Source organism: Mytilus californianus, unplaced genomic scaffold (assembly GCF_021869535.1).
Source record: "Mytilus californianus isolate M0D057914Y unplaced genomic scaffold, xbMytCali1.0.p SCAF_6, whole genome shotgun sequence".
Classification (NCBI taxonomy): Eukaryota; Metazoa; Mollusca; class Bivalvia; order Mytilida; family Mytilidae; genus Mytilus; species Mytilus californianus.
In genome coordinates, this window is record NW_026262712.1 from 90727678 (window position 1) to 90745837 (window position 18160).

At 31.1% G+C, this 18160-nt stretch overlaps 1 long non-coding RNA gene across 1 annotated transcript; it reads left to right on the forward strand.

Annotated features, from left to right (window-relative positions):
* The first annotated feature begins 2979 nt into the window (after positions 1-2979).
* On the forward strand, positions 2980-13675 carry LOC127706012 (uncharacterized). Its single transcript, XR_007984150.1, has 6 exons — positions 2980-3017; positions 4131-4314; positions 6610-6695; positions 7489-7563; positions 9109-9123; positions 13645-13675. It is a non-coding gene; the product is annotated as an uncharacterized LOC127706012 (long non-coding RNA).
* Positions 13676-18160: the final 4485 nt, after the last annotated feature.

The window sequence follows — 18160 nt, forward strand, 5'->3', positions numbered from 1 at the left end:
AGGTCAAAGTACGGTTTTCAACACGGAGCATTGGCTCACACCGAACAGCAAGCTATATGGGGCCCCCAAAATGACAAGTGTAAAACTATTTTAACGATTAAAAACAACGGTCCAATCTATATATAAAAAACGAGAAACACTTATGAACCACATCAACAAACGACAACTACTATTCCTGTATAGTATAGATTTTCCAGGTTCAACCCACCATTTGTTCTTAAGGGCATACGATACAGTTTAGATCCCGTATTGTTATTTGGATGAAAATTTGCATATAGGCTATTTTTTACCTGATTAAATCAAATATGTAATGCTACTTTTTGAGTAAATTGTGGTTGAAATTTCAGATATTTCCTCAAAATTAGGATTTGTGACCGTATTTTTCCTTTCGACAGAAATACATAACTTTTTTGTTTTAAAAGATAAACACAAGCTGTTTTTTGTTAAAATTTTTGTAACTTCTGTGTTATATAATTCTATACGTTTGTACATTTTATTTCTACAAATAACTCATATTTATCAAATGTTCATGAATGTAGAAAAAAACGTCATTTTTTGATGAATATTTATCAAATTTAAAAAAAATTGGTACACATAATCTCCATACGTAATCAAACCACATGTCATTTTAAAAACAAGGTCTCATTTTCAAGTTAGATCAGTTTGAATGATAAAAATCAGTCGAAAACTGCATCTTTTCCCGATAAGTCACTGTTTGATGTCGCGAAAATAACAATTTACGTAAGCAACGTCATCACCTTCCCTGTAATTGTATCGTATGCCCTTAAAATGTCCTGTACCAAGTCAGGAAAATGGCAGATGTTATCTTATAGTTCGTTTCTGTTTATGTTGCTTTGTCGTTTTGGTTTTTTTTGCACTTCAGTGTTTCTGTTGTTTCGTTGTTTTCCTCTTATAGTTGATGTGTTTACCTCAGTTTTAGTTTGTAACCCGTATTTGTTTTCTTTCAATCGATTTATGACTTTCGAACAGCGGTATATTACTGTTGCCTTTATTTTTCCGATAAAGCCGGACTGATGTTCCTATCAAACGTTTTTTGCGTACACGGAGAGCTTCTAAAATAATAGTATATATTGATAAAGTTGAAATCATTCCTTTATTATGAAAGTAGGCCATGTTATATTTTATCGCGATTTAAAGTTATTTCACAGTTGACCAAGTACATATATATGTTCTATGCACTAGTGAGAGTCTCAATCTCGTCGACGTTGGATGTAATTCTAGATATGATTTTCTTCTGCAGTGTGTTTTACCCATGATGAGTACTAGAATAAAGATTTTATTTCAACAAAGCTACATGTATATGTTGTTGGTCTTTGTAAAACAATTTGAAGATGCGAATTTTATCAAAACACTCCTCACGAAATTTGGTTGAACTGCTGCCTTAACTAGGTTTCAGATTTAGATGAGAAAATCTCCAAACTATAATACCATGCATTTGTAGAGTACTTTACGTATTAAATTATAATCCTGGTACCTTTGATAACTATTTACACAAGACCTTTATACACCAACTTTATTTCCGGTTAACCATTTAATATAGGTCGATCGATGATCCGAGTAACCTGGTAGGCAACATACCTTTCAATTGACAGCACTAGAATAAATATTTTACCCTGAATTCAAATCTGTCAGAAAAGACTATACAAATCAAAGTGGCTTCTCGTGTCTTAGTTCCATCAAATAATTTGTTTAGTATCATGGATAGGGAAGATGATCATCATTATTTTTTTTTATTTTTTTTGGGGGGTGGGGGGGGGGGGGGGGGGGGGGGTCGGATGATATATAAAACAGTAAAAAATGGACATTTAAATTTAGTAAACAACAGTAAATTCTGTACAACATACACATATCTAAATATCATTGAAAAACTAGAGGATCATGTTATCTTTATCTGGCTTGTATCGCACATTTATTCTAATAAAGCTAATTGCTGGTTTTAAGGAAACATAGTCATAGTTAAAGCTTTTTCTATTGAAGTGTACTTTTGGCAAAAATCAAAACAAAATAATTGGATGGAGAGTTGTCTCATTGACACTCATTCCACATCTTCTTATGTAACAGGTACATAATTTCATGAGGATGCATCCTGGCATCTCCCCTTTTTCATGGCAATATTTTTTCAAATTTTGATTGCAAGCCATTTTTTCGTATACATATTGTTTATCTATCCATTTCTTTTCCATCTTTACTGATATTTTTACTTATTTGTGCCGTTTTAAAATCAAGTTATTTTTTCGAACAAAATCTTTTACTCATACTATTGGTTTTTTTTTGTCGTTTATCAAAGTTATATAAATTTAAACTGATAAAAAAAAATTACCTAGAACAATATTCCAGGCTTTCTATTGTACTACCGGGAAAAAGTTTTATTACTTAGATAAAAAAAAAAGCTAATTCATTTTTTGATAATTAAAAAAAATGTGCGACCTTGTTAATGTAGACTTTAACGGTACTTTTTTGCAGACTTTAGCGGAGGTTATTTTGTGAACTTTAATGGAAAGTTTGCGGAATTTACCAGCCTTATGGACTTTAGCGGAAACTTGTTGTGGACTTAAGCGGTTTTGTGGACTTTAGGTGAATTGTAGACTTTAACGGTGTCAATAAGTTCCAATGGTTTTTAGTCGATTTATCATTTTTCTTTTTCTTTTCTTACCTGTGCTTTATTTTGTTTCCGGAAAGGATGTCTCTTTTTTTGTTTTGTTTTACTGTTAATCTATCGTATCATTCTTTTCTTTTGTGGTAGTCATTGTTTATCTATGAATGATCATATAAATCATAAGTTTTTTTATTAAATGCATCTGTCAGTTACTGTGTATGTTGCATAATTCTACAATGTAGATGACTTATATCTTTGCTGGATCATTTATTTTAATTTTTAATATTGAATTGATATATATATATATATATTATATATATATATTTATTCTACACGGTTAGTTACATATCTAAAATGTTTTTACTTCAGCTTGTGTTGACAACGTTACTAGTTGTTCATGGTAAGCATTTAATAATTTTTTTTTAATATCAATATTTAATTTTAAAAATAAAAGTCATGACACTGCTAATCAACAATAATTATTTTCATTTTAAAATGTTTTTGCTACTTTTTTCCTAGTGTTACATTCAAATAATGTATACATGCATATCATTTAACCACTAATTTTAGCTTACACAGTATTAATGTGCACTTCTTAAGTCTACGTTTAAGTGTGTGTGTGTGTGTGGGGGGAGGGGGGGGGGGTTATGTTTTTTGTCTACGTCAGAATTATTATTTAGTTTTTCGACGATTTTAATCAAAAAAATTATTTCAATATTTAACTCTTTAAGGTATAGGAAAAATCTGGATTCAGATTTTTTTTAACATTACATGTAATCATGATTTACATTTTTATATTGTCTCGGTTAACAATATTATCCACCCATACATGGATATTCCGCCAATCTCGGCAGATATTTACCAATTTGTAATACGAAGGTTTTTCTACCTCAGGAATAGATTACCTTAGCTGTATTTGGCAAAACTTTTAAGAATTTTTGGTCCTCAATGCTCTTCAACTTTGTACTTTATTGAGCCTTTTTAACATTTTTTTTTCGACCGTCACTGATGAGTCTTTTGTAGACGAAACGCGCGTCTAGTGTAAATATACAATTTCAATCCTGGTATCTATGATGAGTTTAGTTAGTAAGTTTCAATATGTTAAATTTCGCACATCTCGGCAGATATCTACCAATTAGTAATTTTCAATACGTTGAAATTTCGCACATCTCGGTAGATATCCATCCAATAGTATATTTCTATTCATTGCTGGATTTTAAATGCAACACAGCCGATGCTGTTAACAAAGCAGTAACACATTAACCATGGTATTGTTATGCCTAAGTCTAACGTTTATCTTGAAATAGACAAAAGAATTTGATCAAGTTATCGTTTATTTTTAACCCAAAAATCACGGCTCTTTTCATCATCGGCCCTGTTTCTTGTCTTTCAACCGCTTTAAAACAAATATCAACGCTGTCGAACTGGTTCAATTTTAGTTTTAAACAAAAATAGTTTTAATGTTTGAAATTATGACTGAAGAGTTTAAGTAGATTTACTTTTCATTGTACAGGAAATGCCGTGTGTAGTTTTCCATGTGAACAGCAGGAAAAAGCACAGTACATCTTTATCACTGGTGGTTCTGCTGAGTTGACATCGCTTGAATACTTCCGCAATCAATCTCACTTAGTACAGCTTTCGCCTTCGGGAGAATTTGCTGAATGTCATTTCAGAACCGGACCATTTCTTGTCGCCCGGTATGTAAACAAAAATATATTTAGGTAGTACCAAACACTTTGGCTAAAATTCATTTGGCTCGTTTAATTTTCATAAAATTTGACATAATATATACTTTCATTGGATATATAGCAGTTTGACAAACGCCAATTTGATCGTTGAAAAGCTTTATATTGTTTCCTTAACAATAAAACGTGATTATAACGTTCAGATTATTTTTTAAGAGTTATCTCCCTGTAATGTTAAGCCTCTTAATAAAACCACCTTAAACAATACATTGGATGTCAAGAATCACTTCTAGTAGTTGGCAGATGTTAAACCAAACGTATTAAACTTCATCAAAACTAGCGTAATTGAAATAGATGGACGGTTCCATATGAAAACAACAGACTATTGATAATAACCAAAGGACGATAAATTAAGCAAATACATCAGACAATGTTAATAAATTAATATTAAAGTTAAAACAAAAAGTATCATGATAAAAAAAAAACATGGATGATATCTCTACTGTTTTAAATTCCTAATCAGGTGAAGTTTTGACTAGAATGGCCACAATCATCACCAATCATTTTTGCATAACGTAACTAATGTAAATCAGATGGAAATGACGATGATCTTCTTTTATCCTCGTAGCGATTACTGAGACACATGTCTCTTAGTAAATCTTGAAAAAAATTTCTCTATTATTTCCAAATAAATAAGTTACTTAAATTTGCATCACTGGTTGGTGTTTTGAAGACGAATTGTGGTATACATGATGAGTTGATTTGTACCACTCAAAGGTTAAATTTTGTATCATAAAGTTTCATTACAGTTATAGGGAGGAATGGCTAGTCACAAAACCAGGTTCAACCTATCATTTTTTCTTAAAATGTCCTGTACCAAGTCAGGAACATGGCTCTTGTTTTCTTATAGTTCGTTTCTGTGTGTGTTGCAATTTAAGTGTTTCTGTTATGTCGTTGTTCTCCTCTCATATTTGATGTGTTTTCCTCAGTTTTAGTTTGTAAGCCGGAATTGTTTTTTCTCAATCGATTTATGAATTTGGAACAGCGGTATACTATTGTTGTTTCTACATAGGACCATTTAAAAGAAGGGACAGACTTTTCACACCAAGAAGGGAGCAAACATTTAACTTCAGAGAGGGTTATTTATAGTTTTTTTTTGTCTGAGTTAGAATTATTTTGATAGTTTTTACCCACTTTTAATCAAATTATTTTTTTCAATATTTAACACTATAAGATAAAGGGAATGTTTTTATTTTTTATTTGCTTGACCACAATATTTTTTGCATCAAATTTGGGATCAGAATATTTTGTTAAAGGAAAAATATAACCCCACCCCCTGGAAGTTGAATGATCGTTTCCTAAGCAGTAGTGGTAAATTTATTCATTTGTCGTCTTGTTTATGTTTTTTAAGTTCAAGTTTTGATTATAAATCGTTGCTCATCACATTCATTCGGTTAGGAATGAAACTTTCAATTAATAAATTCAAACAGCAATGAAAGATTGTACTTGCAAAATAATCCAAAATATCCAAATAAAAAGCGTTTGCAAGTGTAAGTGACAATGGTTTTTGCGTCTCCTATTAATTTTTTATGAATCTCAATTTTCATGTAGAATTAAATAGAACCATATCAACTTTTCAATTAATACACGATGGTCTTGACGTATAGATTCTAGGTACTGACGTTCTTTATCATCTTCAATTACGTGTCATCGCGTTCCTTTATTTGTCTTTGTAAATTATTACTTTTGCTGTTTAGTCTTATCCATTTGACGAAACTCGGTACTTATACATCCCGTCATTCGGGTATTGTGCTATGGTAAGTTTTAGTATTCTTGTCTTTCATTTTTGCTCATGTGCTTTGTCTATATGTCGTGTTTGTTTTCCTTGTCCATATATTTGATTGGTTTTTTTTAGAGATAAAGATTGTAACAAAGTTGGCTGCTGTATCCCTATTTTTGACATTTAAACCTTTTATGTCTGTTCGTTTTGTTCACACATAGTTGTCAATATAATAAAATTTAATGCTACTGTCATACAAGAGGTAACGTTAGCGATATAACCAGGTTTAATCCACCATTTTTTACATAAGAAAATGTCTGTACCAAGTCGGGAATATGACAGTTGGTATCCATTCGTTTGATGAGTTTGGGCACTTTGGTTTTGCCATTTTATATGGGACTTTCCGTTTTGAATTTTCCTTGGCGTTCGGTAATTGTGTTATGTTACTTTTTCCTGGAGACAAACAAACCAAGTCAAGGCCGTCAAAATGGCATCCATCCCGCTCTTATTGCAATACTTTTTTTCAGACGACGTGGCAATGAATATATCTGTGTCAAACGACTGGCTTTGGACCCAACTGGTGGAATAATAGTATGGTATGGATTACCCTGGAGTAAGTTATGACTTGTTTGTTGCTTTCAACAAAATTTACAGTATGCCTTTGTAATACGATACATTACGTTATCAAATGGAAAGGCCGAACACCAATGGAAATGAATGAAAGTATATGTGGGGTATACTTAAATAAGATCAAAACACCAAAAACAGGACTAGAATATAAAAAAAAATAGGATGTGATGTGATTGCCAATGAGACGACTTTCCACAAGAGAACAAATGACACAGAAATTAAAAGCTATAGGTTATCGTAGTCCTTCAACAATAAGTAAAACCCATCCATAGTAGTCAACTAGTGGTCTACAGACTGGTGTATATACAATACATTAAAGATATAAATCGTTCAGAGTTTTAAAGAGTTTATACTGAATTTAAATAGTTATATAATAGAAAAACAAAGGATATGCTCGTAGACAATGAAAAATAAAGCAAAGATAAATCTGAAGTTATTACATTATTCAATATTATCCAATGAAAGAATAAACTGTGTAGTCACATTTATCTTAAGAACGTCACGATTTTTTTTGGTTCCATGCCATTAGATCAACTATTTTTATGGAACTTTTAATAAAAAAATTTCAATAAACGTTACTGATAAGTTGGAGTTCACAAACTATACATTGAAGGTCCATTCGCATTTTGCCACTTCCTAAAACCTACTTATCTGAAAGAAAAATTATATGTATACAAATGTAAAAATAATATCATGGACATTAGTAGTATCTTACTTATTCAAATGGTATATTTAATGCCAGTTCGTTTGTAACCATGGACTTTATCTTCTTGCAGGGACTTTCAGATCGAGTCCATCACTGTGTGAACTTTGCTATGGACCAAGCCAATGGAGCTCTTCTCTTCTATTAGGTAATCAATATCATTGTGTTGGCATATAATACATAAAATATTGACATTTAAATATTGTTGCCAACTACAATAATTTGTCTGTTGCAATAATAAATTAATGTTTACCTGAACGAGTGAAATACTCGGGAATTCGAGAAATCAGATAGTAAAACCAGTCCTTGAGATATAAATAAGGCCAAAAATCTTACGTCCTTACATGTGTTTAGCTGGCGGTTTTTTTATAAACTGTTTGATGAGGTTTATATTAATTGCTACTGTGGTGTCAATGCTGTATAAGTCAGAGAGATGGTTCACACAAGAGTGACATTCCATAACAACCAATTTATATGTGACTAACACTGTTATAAAAATCAGTTCATCATTTATCATATATGGAATTGTAATTGATGTGTCATAACCTGTATATTATTTATTTATTACATCTTTAAATATATTCTTTAATCGTCAAATTAAAAATTATATTAATTTTGTTTTGACGTATTAGGGCTAATATTCGCAAACGAATGTACTTTGCAAGTTTAGCGCTATACAGATATAAAAAGAAGATGCGGTATGATTGCCAATGAGACAACTCTCCACGAGAGACAAAATGACACAGAAATTAACAAATATAGGACACCGCAAGGCCTTCAACAACGAGAAAAGCCCATACCGCCTAGTCAGCTATAACGGCCTAATGTATGTACAAAAAATTAACGAAAACAAAATATGTAAGTAAACTCTTCATAGATACCAGGACTAAATTTTGTATTTACGCCAGACGCGAGTTTCGTCTGCAAAAGACTCATCAGTGACGCTCGAATCCAAAAAAATTAAAACGGCAAAATAAAGTACGAAGTTGAAGAGCATTGAGGACCAAAATTCCTAAATGTTTTGCCAAATATAGCTAAGGTAATATATTCCTAAGGTTGAAAACACACCAACAAACGACAACCACTGAATTACAGGATCCTGACTTGGGACAGGCACATACGTACAGAATGTGGCGGGGTTAAATATGTTAGCGGGATCCAACCCCCAACCCCCTAATATGGGACAGTGGTGTAACCGTACAACATAAGAACGAACTAAAAAATCAGTTGAAAAAGGCTTCACTCATCAGATAGATACAAACAGATATACATCTAACAAAAACACAGAGTGGACGTGGCCGGTTACTTGTATATCCCAACAACAAACAAAAAGGCACGAAGTACTGATCTGTGAGTACTCGCTGTTACTGACAGCTAGTTCAAAACCACTAATAAAAAAAACCATGCAGTCGGTTTAACTTTTCAAGATGGAGGAAAGACACCAAGGAGGCAAACAAAAGTCGACAAGGCAAACAATTTTTCACAAAACATTATTCAAAAGCAAACATATAACAGCTCGATCGCAAATAGTAATCGGATGAAAACTCTGATGCTTCTTCGTAGGGATAAGGACATCTAGCTCCACTGGTTGCACCCCTCGTATTAATCGTGTCAAATAAAATTTCGGCGATATGAGTTGCATGCAAAAATTAAAGAGATAATGAGATTTCTAATGAGTGAGTTTGTTTTTCAGCAAGAGATTTGCAACGTGAGTATCATAGTTTATGCAAAGTAATATACTAGTAACAATGGTTTCCTATCTTTAATAATGCTTAACATAAGTAAAGAGGAAATACATATTAGACTGAAATACCGGTATGTAAACACAAACCGCAAAAAAGAGGTGATCCAATATACTCCGGCAGAGTAAGTTAAACTTTCTCCATAAAATGCACAATTCGAAAATTTTTGTTTTATCATGCCAAATATTTTTGAAAATCCAATACCTAGTACAAGCTTTAGAGCTGATAAAACAAGGAACCAAAAGAATAAGAAAATCTTGACAATGAACTGTGCATTTTTGAAAAATATATATTTCCTAATTTATAAAGGTTTCTAAAATTTGATAATGGCAAGTTTTAATCTAACAATATCCGTATTAGCATGACAGTACCACACTGATAAACAATATAAGGGACCTGCATCCAATCTTCAGAGGTGTAGACCAAGTTGTAGAAATGCCATAACGGTATAAATTTGAGTGCACCGAACACTAAATAGTTTCAAATTGGAAGTGTATTTTAATCAACAACAAAAACAACATTACTTTTCAGCTCAAAAGCAAAAAAAAATTTAAAAGGTATATGCATTCACTTAAACTTTTCTTAATTTTGTCTATAAAAAGAGGGAGAAGATACCAATGCGTCAATATAAAAAAACCATACCCACAAAACACAAAAACGTTCAGGAAATGTTCCTGAAATGTTTCTGTTTCGTTGTGAGAACGTTGTGATTTAACGTTGTGGGAACAATAAAGTGTGAACTACCAGTTACGTTATAAGAACGTTATGATATAACGTTATGAAAAACCAACCTGGAACCTAAATAGAACCATGTGTAACCAATCTGGAACCTTGATAGCACCTAGTGTAACCAATCTGGAACCTTAATAGAACCTTGTGTAACCAATCAGGAACCTTTATAGAACCTTGTGTAACTAATCTGGAACCTAAATATAACCGTGTGTTACCAATCTGGAACCCAAATTTAACCTAGTCCCAGACAACATTTGTATGTTGGCACAACAATGGCCCAACGTATCTACATTCATTGGCCCAACGTTGTTTTTCTCTCATCTTCCTGAACATGAATGAAAATTTTGTCACTGGACGTTTAAGCAACCAACAATCAATCAATCTTTCTCTCCAGGAATTGTACCCATATTTGAATGAATTAAATCAACACATTTATGTTACCTATTTTTCTTAAATAATGATTACAAAGATATGAATACTAATATATATAATTTGTTTTAGCTAGACAAGAAGCAAATTGTTAAAAGTTTAATTTTATGTATCTACACCTTGCAACATCAGATCTAGAATTAAAATTATAAAGTCTTTTTATGATAATTCATTTCTGTAAATGCAATTCGCTTCATCATGTTCATACAGTTATTTCCTAGTTCTGTAATTTCACTTCATCATGTTCATACAGTTATTTCCTACTTCTGTAATTCACTTCATCATGTTCATACAGTTATTCCTACTTCTGTAATTTCACTTCATCATGTTCAAACAGTTATTTTCTACTTCTGTAATTCACTTCATCATGTTCATACAGTTATTTCCTACTTTTGTAATTTCACTTCATCATGTTCAAACAGTTATTTTTCTTCTTCTGTAATTCACTTCATCATGTTCATACAGTTATTTCTTAGGTTTGTAATTTCACGTCATCATGTTCATACAGTTATTTTCTATTTCTGTAATTTCACTTCATCATGTTCAAACAGTTATTTCCTACTTCTGTAATTCACTTCATCATGTTCATACAGTTATTTCCTACTTCTGTAATTTCACTTCATCATGTTCAAACAGTTATTTTTCTACTTCTGTAATTCACTTCATCATGTTCATACAGTTATTTCTTAGGTTTGTAATTTCACTTCATCATATTCATACAGTTATTTTTTACTTCCGTATTTTCACTTCATCATGTTCAAACAGTTATTTTCCCCATGGTTTTTATTCACAAGAGTGTTCCTTTTTGTTTTCTGCTTCACTTTCTTTTACCAGGTTCAATCCACCATTTTCTACATTTGAAAATGCCTGTACCAAGTCAGGAATATGACAGTTGTTGTCCATTCGTTTGATGTGTTTTGTCATTTGATTTTGCCATGTGATTAGGGACTTTGGCACTATTTCTGAATCCGTCTTATGTTTATTTCTTATCCAGTATAGCAAATCTTCATAAAAATTATTTCATTGCCCCTGTAATAAAGTAATGAATAAATAAGTACTCAATGTATACTTCTTACGAATATAATAAATTCTAAAAACAATAAGCAAAATGACAAAACAAAATACATTGTTTCCGGTGTCCTGGCACAACAAAGATCTGATAAATAGGTAGAGAAAATACTCTTGTTTAATATTTTACCTATACTATACAAGACACAGCAATATGGATAAGGCATGCATTACCAAAATTGTTAGACTTCACCGTGCTAGCTAAGTTAAAATTAAGCCGGAAAATTGAGGGTAGATATGAATACAGGAAACAGAACCATGTAAAAAAAAACGTTCTAACTCAATGAATATTGTAGTGAAAAAATACGTAGTCAAATCTAAATACACACAGCATTAACGGTATTATAATATTTAACATTTTATGCATATATATTTTGCGAATTTCGAATCCGATGTGGCATAAAGGATGGCTATTATGTTACTAACTTAAAGTAATTTATTCTGCATTTTGTCCAATTGTTTTATATTTGTATGAAGTAGAAACAATTAAACAACATTTCTGAAACAGTATGTAACAAGGTACATTCTAAAACAGAATTTTCCATTGATATTGGTTATAAATGCAATCTTCATATTTAACAAAGATTTCCGAAATAAAATATTAAAATGTTGGTAAGTATACTGTTTAATGATACTTCTGTTTACTGGCAGATGTTCATGTTTATTTTGGATTAAAATTGATTTAAACAAAAATCTTTCTCACCCGAAACGTAAGATCAACGTTATAAAATGATATAAACTATATGTTTTATTTGTGGTTAAAAAACATATTGTATTTATCATTCATAATCATATACATATATCAGAATTTTTAAAGTAACAACTTACATGTCAAGTTCTTTCTCTTTAGATGGTGCGATTTCCTCTTTTGTTTTCTTTGTTATCACTGCTTTCTTACAAATACACGACAGGAAATAGTCTCAAAAGTGACCATCCCATTACATTTAGATTTCCTATAACCTTAATTACCATAGCAACTATCTTTAAATTTGTCTAACATCTGGTCAACCTTATCAGAATATGCTTGATTAACAGAATGGCTGTATCAAATATCATTCTGTATATAATTGCTAATTATGTTTCACAAATTAAACATTGTTAAAGTTGAATGAAAAAATTTATAATAAATAATGAGAATAATGAATTTATACTTTTAATCAGGCAATCTATATGTTAAAGGAATAAAAGTTATTTTTTTTATTACAGTATCGTTTTTTTAGGAGTTTCAAAAACTATCAGCATTGACTCTCTTAAACAAAACAGAGGTTTGATTAATATGCATGATGGCAAACATCTTACTTGAATTTGTATGCCCCATTTATGGGCATTATGTTTTCTGGTATGCGCCTCCGTTTGTCCGTTCGTCCATCCGTGCGTCCGTTCGTCTGTCCCGCTTCAGGTTAAAGTTTTTGGTCGAGGTAGTTTTTAAAGAAGTTGAAGTCCAATCAACTTGAAACTTAGTACACATGTTCCTTATGATATGATTTTGCTAATTTTAAAACCAAATTAGAGATTTTCGCCCATTTTCACGGTCCATTGAACATAGAAAATGATAGTGCGGATGGGGCATCCGTGTACTAGGGACACATTCTTGTTTGCTATTAATTTAATAGTTGGTTTTTTTTTGGAAAGATTAAATTTTCTAAAAAATGAGGAACATTGTTCGAACGTTTTAAGAGTGTTAGGTAAGTAACGTTAAAAAGAAACTAGTATTAAACGTTTCTACAACGTATTATTTTTAACATAACCAAACTGAAACTTTCACACAACGTTAAAACAAAACGTTCCTAGAACGTTGAATTGTAACGTTTCATTTCAACGTACTCACAACGTTCGTTTAACGTTAAGGTCCGACATAACCTTACAGGAACCAATCCACAACGTTCATTGAACGTTATGTGTTTAGTGGGTAGGTCCATTAGAATAAGACAACACCAACAAAAAAAGTCGAAATGACAAATATCAAACCTTATACAGAAAAATAAAAATTTAGCAAAACGAACCCAATTTAAAACCAGAGGTAATTAATGTGTGAAAGGCTAAGCTGTTACTTGTCGTCTAGTGGCTCTTGTGGTTAAAATGCGTTTTAAGTCGTATGTAACTTAAGGCTCAGAAGATTCAAAATGACTGATTGGAGGGAAGAACTAACCATGAAAAACAACCTTGCTACTATTAAATGGGTTATTTTTTTAATTTTAATTTATGTAATGCTTTCAAAAAATTGACATAATTACTGATAAAATATATTTTTATTCTAGGTAGGGAAAACCAGATAAGAAGATCATGTAAGTGCAATATAAAGTATCAAACTAAAACTGTTAAAATAAAAAAAAGGTGCCATGAGTATGTAAATGCAAAACAAACTAAAAGATCAGAAAAAGATATTGTCTAGAAAATTGATAGTCATTATCTTTATGCATGGGACATTGGTAAATACACTTTATAGTAATAACATAGCAACTTGTTTTGGTGAATTTTTTTTTTTATAATGTTTTCTCGTGTGTTGTATTGAAGAATTACTTAAAAGAATGATCCGTTTTTATTATAATGTTTTGCCAATGTTAAATTAAAATTTCCTTTGTGGTTCATACGGCTTGTAAATAATTTTAATCAAGTTATAAAAGTATTCTTTCAAAGCAATCAGTGCGAAAGGAGGCAAAATGTTTGCCTCATTACTTTTTCAGTTCCTTTTTTCAAGTTGACTGTTTCAAATTGATGCATAAACATGTATCTTGGTATTACATTTGTAATTCAGAGGCATTTCAAAGATTGATATACAATAGAAGTTTGCTTATTACAGAAGGCATACCTTTAGTTGCTAACTTATACGTAATTTATTTTCTGATGGATACTATGGCAATCAATACACATCGTCTTATCTTTAAATTTTTCAACTTTCTTTCAAATGCAAGGAATTTTTCAGGTATATGATTTCCATTTTTGGTAAAAGAAATCTTTAACGTTTCGACTCAAAAAAAGATAAACCATCAATTTAATTAAGTCTGAGTATTCCATGTAATATTTTGACTTTTTTTTCACAGTTAGAATACCACGTAAGTATTGGCTATGTTAAACATAGAATGTCTTATTTAAAAAAAAAGTTCACTGTACAAAGTCCTAGTTAATACATATTCCATATCAACTTCACAAATAATTCTTGATGGTCTTCGAGCATAGATTCTAGGTACTAACGAAGTTGTTTGTCATCTTAATAACTTGTTAATGTTTACCCTGTTTTATCCTTGTATATATTTATCCTTAGCTTTCTTTGTTTTCTAAAATTGAGAATGGAAATTCTCTTATATACATATGACTATAAGGGATCGGTGCTTACACTTCCCGCGATTAAGCTATGGTCATGCAATTTTGAGTTCCTGTTTTTTTTCATTTTTCCGTGTGTTATTTGTTTATATGCAGTCTTGTGTTTCTTTGTTAAAACAGTCATTTGTTTTTTACAGTGATTAAGATTATATAACAAGTTTGACTGGTGTGCCCCAATTTTTGACCTTTTTTACTTTTTATGTCTGTTTGTTTTGCTCACAAATTGTTGTCAATAACTTGGAATTGTACGCAACTTTCATACAAGTGAGAGGTTTAATTAGCAATTAAACCAGGTTTAATTAACCGTTTTCTACGTAAGGAAACAGCTGTTTCAAGTCAAGGATATGGCATTTGTTTTCCATTCATTTGATGAGCTTGATCTTTTGATTTTGCCATTTGCCACATGGTGTAGTCAGTTTATTTTCGATCTATAAGTTTGACTTTCCCTCTGGTATCTTTCGCCCCTCTTTGACAAGGGACTTTCTGATTTGAATTTTCCTTGAAGTTCGCCAATTTTGTTAGTTTATTTTTTGTAATGTATAATTTTGTTTGTTATTCTCTTAATTATGACTTTGAACTTTGACTTTTTAACTAATTTCCATTAATATGACTTTTTTCAAAAACTTAATAAAAATTAGTTTCAAAACGATTCCTTAGTTTAAAATTTAAAAAAATATGTTATTATTTTAATGTGGCACGCGCTCTTCTTTGTGTAATGTCTAATCACCTTGTTAATTGATCCAATAAACCTTTAAGAAATAACTTCAAACTAAAAAAAAATAATTCTTGTGTTTTCGTAATTAGAAGAGATAAAGAGGTATTGATCTTAAAGTCATATGAAACCTCAAATTAAAAAAAATATGCATATGTTTTTTATAACAAAATGGATAGTTGTCATTATTAAACTTATGTACAAGTGTTATACAAGTGCTCAATATCCATGCTTCTTTGTTGATTGATTTGTTTGACAAACAACATCAGATAATAAAATATCTTGTGGAAAAACTACATTTGACGGTACGTTTATTTTTTATTCATAACACTATCCCATCATGGGCTTGGTCCAGTTAAAGGAGCTTAGTGCACAAAGGCGGCCTAGGTGGTGTTTAGAAGCTCTCGTTAATTCAGTCTCCTAATTTAAAGGCTCCAAGGCAGCACATTCGTAGAAATACCGCAAAGGACCTCCTTCGTACACTAAGAAGAAAAATGTGCACTAAGGACCTGATGGAATGATACAACTTTCACAAAGGTCATGGCATATAGAAATAGACTTTGTAAAAATACATTATTTTAAATTTTATGATCATATCTTTTGTGAGGGGGGGGGGGGGGGGGGGGGAGGGGGGGTCGGAGGGGTCCTGATCCCGAAATCCCGGGCTTAAAAACATGAAATCCCGAAGTCCCGAATTTAAAAAAAGTTAAATCCCGACATCCCGAAATTCGAAAAACCTTGACCGTTTAGAATCCACTTTGTATACTGATTAAACATGTAAAATTGAAGATGAGAAACATATTATATTAGACTGTCCTTTATATGCAGATTTACGTGAAAGTTTATTTTATGAAGTTAAAAGAAGTAATGGTGATTTTAATATTTTATCTGATGATGATAAGTTTATACATCTTTTTAAAAGTACTGTTTTTTGGTGTGGTTGACAAGACCTGCTGTAATATTCTAAGTAGAAGAAATTGTTTTTTTTATATGCTTGATAGATAGTGATGTTTTTGCAGACCTGAAATATCTTATAAACATGATAAATGCAGTTATATGGTGCTTTTTGTATTTCTGTCTGTTATATTTTTTACTTCTATGTAATATCGTATTTTCTACTCTTATTTTTAGCTCATCTTGCGTCCGTCGTCGTTAGCTTTTACAAAAAATCTTCTCCTCTGAAATCACTGGGCCAAATTTTAGTTATAGAACGGTAATTTTGTTCAACCGAAATACTTTTAATGGGTACACATACTAGATTTACTAAGGATAAGATTATAAGAGTTTTATTTAGGAGCAAGAATATATGGTTTACATTATTTTTTTAAATGCATCAGTGTTATATTAATAACATAATTAAATTTTATAATTATAAAAAATACACATATGGCGGAGAATGACAATAAAAACACAATGACATCCGTAATAAAGGTAACTTTCATAGAAAACAATTTAATATGATTATTCTCTTTTTGAAAATAATATTGATCTCTTGAAGTCTTTCTATATCACTTCTATAATCGGGTTTTGAAGAATATGTTTTACTCTCAAATGTCTTTCAAGGTATAATGATAGTATGTAAACTATAGAGTTGTAAATGTGGAAATGAAATCTCAGAAGCATTTTTTTTCTCAATTTTTATCTCAAAACAGGTTTCTTTAAAAAAAAAAAAAAAAAAGTTTACTAAAGCAATGTCCTTCAAAACAAAATAAAACAAAGGCAAAGTAAACATAAAATTCAGTTTTTAATTTTTCTTTCATCATCTTCAAATTATAACATCCTAAACCGTTAGGTTTATTCAACAAGTATCATTAATTAATCAATTAGTAACGATCAAAAGACGATTGTTATTTGGATATGGTTGATTGAACTTAATGATTGGGAATTTGCAATAAGCCGTTGGTCACGTACCGAGTGGCACGCGCTGATTAAAAAGTCATTTTACTTCAAAATTACAATATCTATTGATACCAAACTTTATATTTATGAGTTATATACTTAATATATCCATGTTCTTTGTGATCTTAAAACATCGTTTTTGTGTCCTTAGTGCACTAAGAAGTCCTTTGCGGTATTTCTACACACCGTTTCATTTTAAAGATACTATATAATATGTTTTCGCATTGTTTGCACATTGAACACAAACAAATCTAAAAAAATAAGGAGATGTGGTATAATCTCTCGCCAAGAGACCAAATAACACAGAAATTAACAACTAAGCGTTTTTTTTGCCTTTTTACTACATCTGACGGTGACTTTTAGCTTTAGGGCACTGAATTTAGTGACCAGAGAGATGATATATAACCTTCTGTAGAAAAATCATTTGAAAGGTAAATATTATTAGGGTCATCCGGAAAGCTGATGAAAATACTTTAGATACACAATGTATTTCTTTTTAATTTATGCAATTCAATTTTGATACTACAAGTTTTTAAATCAGTAATATCTTACGATTCAAATTAGCGTTAGGCAAACTATAAGCAATGTGTCAGTATTTCAATTAGTTATAAGTCCTAATGAGTGACATTGGCCTGAACTGAGCTGTGATACTTCTTACTTAGTTTGATTTTTAGATGATCTGTTATAATACTTAAAGTGTTTTTGACATTTGAAATAATAATAATTCGAACTTAACTATTCATTTTCTTACTAGCGTCAACAACTGGTAATTGCCAAATTTGTTGGTAATTCGTATACTAGTAAAATTAGAAGATACGGGGATGTCGTGTGACTCGTGTCTG